The sequence below is a fragment of the Octopus bimaculoides genome, chromosome 10 (assembly GCF_001194135.2).
Source record: "Octopus bimaculoides isolate UCB-OBI-ISO-001 chromosome 10, ASM119413v2, whole genome shotgun sequence".
NCBI classification, from domain to species: domain Eukaryota; kingdom Metazoa; phylum Mollusca; class Cephalopoda; order Octopoda; family Octopodidae; genus Octopus; species Octopus bimaculoides.
The window spans coordinates 49150494-49156779 of record NC_068990.1 but is presented as its reverse complement, the minus strand read 5'-3'; the positions used below and the strand labels follow the sequence as shown (position 1 = coordinate 49156779).

At 35.1% G+C, this 6286-nt stretch overlaps 1 protein-coding gene across 7 annotated transcripts in view; it reads right to left on the bottom strand.

Annotated features, from left to right (window-relative positions):
* LOC106877387 (tetraspanin-33) overlaps nucleotides 1–6286 on the bottom strand; it is a 69596-nt gene that overhangs the window by 57173 nt on the left and 6137 nt on the right. For 5 of the 7 annotated variants that reach the window (XM_052971182.1, XM_052971181.1, XM_014926283.2 and 2 more), the window contains exon 2: nucleotides 594–669. The exons of the other annotated variants lie outside the window; for them this stretch is intronic. The gene's annotated coding sequence lies outside the window, so the exon portion shown is untranslated. The remainder of the gene's footprint in view (nucleotides 1–593; nucleotides 670–6286) is intronic. 7 annotated transcript variants of the gene reach the window in all.

The window sequence follows — 6286 nt, the reverse complement described above, 5'->3', positions numbered from 1 at the left end:
ATATGTATGTATGTATGTATGTATGTGTGTTTGTGTGTCTGTGTTTGACCCCCAACATCGCTTGACAACTGATGCTGGTGTGTTTACGTCCCTGTAACTTAACGATTTGGCAAAAGAGACCAATAGAATAAGTACTAGGCTTACAAGGAATAAGTCCTGGGATCGATTTGCTCAACTAAAAGCAGTGCTCCAGTATGGCCACAGTCAAATGACTGAAACGAATGAAAGAATAAAAGAATAAAAGAATATATATATATATAATTGCTTATACCTATGTGTGTCTTTGTGTTTGTCCTCCCCACCACCACCACCACTGCTTGACAACCACTATTGGTTTGTTTACATCCCTGTAACTTAGTAGTTTAGCAATAAGAGACTGACAGAATAAGTACCAGGCTTGGAGAAAATATAACAAATACTGGTATTTATTTGTTTGACTAAACCCTTCAAGGCAATGCCCCAACATGGCAGTGCCCCAGCATGGCAGTACCCCAGTTCAATGGCTGAAACAAGTAAAAGATTAAAGAAACACATTGAAGAATAAATTCCTGTTGACTGAATATAATTTTAGTAGAATCTTTTACAACAAATACCTGTGCATAGAAGCTATGTCCAAGAGAGATATCCTCAGTAGGAAATGAGAAGACATTTTGAGAATTAACCAGGTTTCTGCAGTGAAAAGAATTGGAATATAAGAGAAATGTTAGAATATAAGAATTCTAATGTAAGGTGATATTATGCAATATATTCTAACAATTTCTGATTTCTAATACTTGTTTCTGTCACTGGACTGTGGCCATGCTGGACACCATCTTGAAGGGTTTTAGTCAAACAAAACAATCCTATTACCTTTGTTTTATAAGTCTGGTACTTATTCTAGCGATATTTTTTTTGCCAAACTGCTAAGTTATAAAACATGGAGAAACTGACTCTGATTGTCAAGTGATTGTGGAGAAAGACATCACACACACACACACACATACATGACAAGCATCTTTCCCTGTCAAATCCACTCATAATGCTTTGGATAGCCCAGGTATAGTAGAAGGTACCACACAGTGGGACTGAATCAAAACCATCTTGAAATATATAATTCACCTTAAAATAATATAAAATAATACTTAAAAATGAATTATAATACTGACTTTAAATACAATTTTACAGTAGCTAGTTATGTGAGAGGTAAAGTGATTGCAGATGAGAATGCAAATACAGCTGAAATTATAGTCCAGTAATCTTTTCTGTCCCTGGTGGAAGCATATAAACATAATAGTCATACATGACTTTGCAATATAATTAGTTTGTTAAAACAGTGACAGCAAAAATTTGTGAACTTATCCCATAATAAAGTCAAATGTTATGCGACTATAAGAGAAATTTTAGAATATAAGAATGTTTGTCCATCAAAGATATTTCCCATGGAGGAATTGAACTTGATATTGCAAATAGTAAAAGCAGCATACTGGCAGAATCATTAGCACATTGGGCAAAATGCCAAGTGACATTTTGTTTGTTTTTACATTGAGTTCAAATGCTGCCAGGGTTGATTTTGCCTTTCATCCTTTCGGGGTTGACAAAGTAAGTACCATTTGAGCACAGGAGTCAATCTAATCAACTTAATCCCCCCCCCCCCAGCTAAATATACTAAAATAACAGTGAATTTAGAGTTCTCATAAAAACACAACGAAAGAACATTCTGTACAATGAAACAACATGATGTAATTTTGATGTCTCATATTGCCAAAATCAAATGTCATCCAGTTCCACATAGACACGTGCCATGGAACATGGCTGAAGGTAAGCATTAAATAAGTAGTAAACCATGTCTGTAACCCAGTTTCAGTCACCCATTAGAACCATATCACTTGCTTTACATTGTTGCTAATGCCAATGAGAAAGGAATTACCGTGATACAATATAATCTCCTTTCCAAATTTCATACAACAGACATGCATGTCTCAAACTGACATTACTTCAAGCCTACAAGGGAGTCCTTGTTTTATCATTCATCTTGAGGATAAGAAAGCCAAATTTTTCTCAAATTACAGCCTACTGTATCAAAAACAAAGTAAAGAACATATTGGACAATGTGACACAAGATTTGCAGTGTCTGTTGGGTGGGTATGGGTGGGGGAGATAGGAGGGTCGTAGATCCCCACAGTGAGAACTGGTCAGGATTCTAGCAGCCTTAAACCAATGCTGCTTTTGACAAATACCAAGAGCAATTATTTTGAAGGGTAAATTTGAATCAACCAAAGTATATTATTGGTATCTCATAAATTTAAAACTTCTAATGAAAATAAAGAAATCTCAGTAATATGAAAGATAAAATTGTCCCAGTGTGATTTGAACTTGTTGAGAGATTGTATAAGTGATTGGGATACATTGAAAAAAAAAAAGAAAGAAAGATTAATACAAACATGTTATTTTTGCTTTCCAAGAAATAGAACTGAAATAATTAGTAAATAATTTCCTCCTAAAGTACATCATTCAAAAATCCTAGACTTTATGTGTAAAAGAAAGAGAAAAAAATTACAACATAAAAGGCACACCCTCTTTTATTAGGAAAATGCATGACATTTTGTTACATTTACCATCATCATTGCAATCATATATTGTTTGACCTAGCTGCTAGAACAGTTTGATGTTTTCACCTGGCCATGACATTTGCACCAGTTAATAATATAATAATACAATGCTTAACATATTTCTTTTCTATGTATAATGTGAGAGTTCATGCATGTGTGCATGCATGTGCAAAATTATATGAGCCTCTGTATAGATATGACAACCACCTTACCAGTATGTATAGGGTACATTTTCTATGCCACCAGCACAAGTGAAGTTGTCATGCAGCTCACAAGGCTATGAACTCCAAGGTTTGGGGGCAACTTTATGCAAGGAGATGAGAGGTTAAAGCATGAGAAAAGAGGGCAGAGAAGGTTCTTGTCAAGGTGCTACATGACTACTCACATTTAGAAGATAAGGTAAAAGTGACCAGATGGAGCTGCTAGAGATAAATAGTGGTGATGAGGTGTCCAGGTGGCATCACAAGGTACAAGGTGAGTTGAAGTGAATGGTGACAGATGAACTAGTGTTGTTTGCAAGAGTATATGGGGGAGTAAAAGATGGAGAATTGAGGGAGAGGATGGATGTAGGGTGTGGTGGATAAGGGTTGGGGAAGACGAAAGGTAGAGGGATGGAGGACAATCAATGATGAGTGAGTTGGTAATGTAGAGGGATGCATAAGAGAGTAGGGGAGAGCAGCAGAATAGTAATGATGATACAGTTGATGGGGGGGGGGTGACAAGAGAGAGAAAGAGAGAGAGATGACATGTGGCTGTGGAGGCTGCAGGAGTGGAGGTAAGAGAGAGAGAGAGAGAGAGATAACATGTAGTTGGGTAGGCTACAGGAATAGGATAAGAGAGAGAGAGAGAGAGAGAGAGAGAGATAGAGAGAGAGAGAGAGAGAGAGAGGGGCAGGTATAGTGCATGAATAGAGATAATCTGGTGCTTCAGTATGAGGGTGATCAATGTAACATGTGAGTAGAGAGAACAATGTAGTGCATTGTAACTTCTCTTTATTGTAAGTGCATGCTAAGGTAGAGGAAGAATGTCATACTTTATATGACTAATAGAACAGTAAGAGGTATAAATTTTTCAACTTTCATGTATGCAGTCAAATGGTTGAAACTTGTCATTGGTAAGAAGATCTTAATTTTAATATTTTTCTTGTATATTACCAATGTTAGTATATAGTTTGGTGTAATGCATATTTTATATTGATTTTATGAGGTTGGGTAATGTCTTTGATTCATGTAATGCATTTTATGCGCAGCTTGTGTCATTTTGATTGTTATAGTGTCTGATGTATTTCTTACATTGTAATTTTGCTTGTATTGTTCTATGACTTGTTCTATTAATTTGTTAGAAACCTGTTGTTGATTAGTACTTGTTGTATTCTATGGATTCATTTATCAAGTACTTTGTTTGTAGAGGAAAATATAAATGAACCACTAAGCAAGGATTTAAATACTAATGCTTTGTATCTGCATGATACAATATAGATGTAAGTAAGGCTGTTTTGTGGTTGAGAAGCTTGCTTCCCAACTATCATTCTAAATTCAGTTCCACTGTGTGGCACCTTGGGTAAGTGTCTTCTACTACAGCCATGGGCTTGTGAGTGGATTTGGTAGACAGAAACTGATAGAAACCTGTCATATATATAAACACACATGCATTCACACATGTAAATATACCTATATGATGATTATTCTCATCAACTTTGACACGTGAGTGTTTGAAGGAAAGGATTAACCCTTTAGTGTTCACATTATTCTACCATAATTAATGCTTTTTTATCCACATTGTTTTGAACTAATCAAGCATTATCTCATAGCTATGAGATTTTGATGAGGTAGCTGTTAATTTTTAAAACCATATTGTAGGGTTGGTGTGAGAGACCAGATCTGGCTAGTTTGAACATAGAATAGGCAGAATACTTTTGGTCGGATATGGCCGGTTTAAATGCTAAAGGGTTAAAAGAAAAGATAAAAGAAGATTGAAAATAAAAGAAGATTGAAAATAAAAGAAGATTGAAAATAAAAGAAGCTGCATCTATTTGTGATGGATGCATGAATGTAATTTGAGTTCAGGTATGGATTTTGATATGGAGTCACAATGGAGACACTGATGATTTTGATTTTGTCTGGGATTGGACAAATGTGTCTTTTGATTGCAGGATATAACTTTTTTATTGTTCTATTTCTTCAGCTCAAATCATTTTGATGCATCATGACACATTTTATGCCATGAAGATCTAGCTAGGCAATAACTTTCCCAAGATGTCAAATTAGGTTGTAGAGATTTCACTTATTACTTCAACTCATCCTTTACCACTGTTTGTTGGCCATACAAAAGAATTTTTAGAAGGCAATCATCTTTTATTCGAACAATATGTCCTACCTATCTGCACTGTAATTTCAACAGTATGTTTTTGACACTGGAGATATTACATTTTTCTAAAATTTTAATATTTGATATTTTGCCATTTTATGTTGTGGATATTGTGCAAACAGCACATGTAAAAGGTTCCAAATTTCTTTATATGTCTGTAGTAAGGAGTTCATGCTTCTGCCCCATTCAAAAGTGTGCTCAAAATACATGAATTGTATACACTTATTTTAGTTTTCAGACTGATACCATGTTCAGCCCACATATGATGGGAAAATTTTTCAAAAGCACTTGTAGCTTAGATATTCTAACATTGACTTCATCATCAAAAGTATTCTTAAAGTTTACTGTATTTCCAAGGTATTTAAATGACTTGACCAATTTGAGTGGCTTATTGTCAATCATCACATTTGAATCCTCAGTAGGTTTTGGTTGGAATAAAACTTCAGTCTTCCTGATGTTGATAGTCAGCCCAAATGCATGACCTGCCACAGTAAACCTATCAACTAAGTCTTGAATTCCCTCAAATGTATGAGAAATCAAAGTGTAATCATCAGCAAACAGAAAATCATCTCAAATCTCTTCCTTGATCATTTTCTTTATCTGAAGCTTTCCCCATTTATATTCGGTAGATCTTATTGTGTGTGAAACTGAAATTTTATACCTTCATGATGTAAAATTTGGAGCACCATCGAAAAGAATATGGGAAAAGGTACAAAAGCTAAAACACAGCTCCGTTTAGTTCCAGCGGCAACAGAAAATGCCTCCAAACACTGACTGTTAGGTATTACTGTTAGCACTTTGTGCAAAGATACTATTATCCTTATGATTTTATCAGGAAGAGTAATATTTGATAAAATTTTCCAGAGCACCTCACAATTCACTGTATTAAAGGCTTTGGCGGAGTTTGGGTTCTTGAGGAGAGAACACAAATCTTTAATTCATATACTACAAATGATCACGATAACTGGGGCTATAAAAACCTGAGACCTTCTTAAGATTTAAAAGATGATGACAAAACAAGATGCTTTCCTTCATAACCTTGCTACTAAGTAGGAGGCTGGTCAAAATTTATTTTAAATTAAAACGAGGAAATGAACACACATTCATTTCTGTCGAAGAACGAAGGCTTGAAGCATCATAGACCTTTCCATTTTTCCCAAGTATCAAACTAATACACCTGCTTATTGTTCCTTCACCTGTCTTCATCTTTTGTTTTCTGTAAATTTGAACTATATATATATAAATATCATCATCATCATCGTTATCATCATCATCATTATTTAATGTCTGTTGCTCATGCTGACATGGGTTGGATGGTTTGACCCAGAGCT